Below are 1,759 nucleotides of genomic sequence, written 5' to 3'. Positions count from 1 at the left end.
CAGGACTGTGAGAAATGAAGCCTCCTCTCACTGCTGGGGCACTGTTAATTATTGTGGTCTGGAATTATCTCCTCCTGGTCAGGGCCTTGAGAGACAGCACCTGCTTTCACTGCTGGGGCGGTGTTAATTATTGCAGACTAAAATTAACTCCTTCAGCACTGCAAGAGTAAAGCGGTCGTTTGCAGTCGCTAAAACCCCTTCCTTCGGCGCTGAAGAGTGCAAGCAGAACAGAAAAAATGGGCTGTTAGGTAGCTCATTGGTTTCTGCAGCTGAGGCATTAACCCCATGGGAATAAGCATGTGCTTTTGCAAGGTGCCTGTATTTCTGTTCTAGAACTAGATTTTGTAGTACTTCAGGTGTTATGTTGTTATGGCTTTGTACGTTTTCAAGTAGCTCATTCTTATTTTGGGTATCTCACTTGGAACTAGGAACAAATGCTGAATTAAAATCAGTACATTTTTTTCCTCTTTGGCCTGATAACTACATTAAAAATAATTTCTGTACTTCAAGAATTTCTCAAGTGCACTGCTACATGCATGTTGTACAAGAATTAAACAAACTTATGATTTTATAGCACCCTATAATGAAGAAAATAGCCTTATTTCATGCACGTTTCATTGAAGAATGATTCATCAATTAATTTTCTTTTCGAATGAATACCTACTTGTTAGAACTCCTCTTTGCTCTGTTTTTCTGACATGTGCCTTTACAAATACAGCAGAGGAAAAAGCGATTTAAAAGATGAAAAAAAGTTCATTGAGTTTAGACTGTAAGGCTGTTACTACAATGCTAAGAAAGCCTATCAGCCCTCTTAGTCTCCTGCTCTATCTACAATTACAGGTTGAATTACATTAATTTGACCCTATTTGTGGCCTACCTGGTGTTCTCAGTGCGCGTGTCCGGACTGGGAGATCCCTCATCACTGCCAGAAATTTACCAGAGCACTCAGAATAAATTTACTTTCACTGAATAATTGCACAGAATTAATCCAACTGTCACAGAAGCTCAGGCGAAACATCTAGTTGAAAACAGCATTTTGTTGTCGTAGAGCAAAACAAAACAGAGCAATCCTTTTGTATTCACAGTCAATGATGCAGGAAGAGTTTTAGCTTAACCGCTCATCTTTGAGCAATGAGATTTTTTTTCTTTTGTAAGCAAAGTTAACTTTGTGAGTGGCCTGTATGTGCATACGTAATTCTACTTGCTCTTGAGCAGGGCACCTGCAGGCATCTGTCTCTTGGTGCAGGTGTCTGTATCCTAGACGGTATTTAGCAGATGACCGAGAAATTTTTGGAGGCCAAAAATTGGAGGCCTTTGTTCTGCACCATGGTGAGGTTTTATGGTAATGCTATGATCTTCTCAGACTGTTACCTACTAAATTCTCTCAAAACTACCATTTGAAAGTTGAAATTCAGTTGATGAAAATAATACATGTTCCTGTATGATCTTTCAAATACAATTTTTGTTTATTTATAATCAGACTTTCTGAGAAGATAGGAAGCCTGAAATAGAGGAATCTGTCTGTGCATGTTCAATAGCTTTCAAGAGTTGGGCTTTTAATAAAAAATGCCTTGTAAAGTGTATGCATACGCTGAATAGACTATGAAATGAGCAGACTCATTGCTTGCTAGGGCTGAAGACTTGTGCATTGAGAAAAATAGTGCTGTTCATCTGATATTCAGGAACCAGTTCTCTCCTTTGGACGCTAGCAGGTCTGATTTCTAAACAGCTAGGCCAAAGGTGTAGTCCTCAGAGAGGA

Source organism: Struthio camelus, chromosome 12, assembly GCF_040807025.1.
Source record: "Struthio camelus isolate bStrCam1 chromosome 12, bStrCam1.hap1, whole genome shotgun sequence".
Lineage (NCBI taxonomy): Eukaryota > Metazoa > Chordata > Aves > Struthioniformes > Struthionidae > Struthio > Struthio camelus.
The sequence above is the reverse complement of the archived record's forward strand: the minus strand, read 5'-3'. Positions refer to the sequence as shown.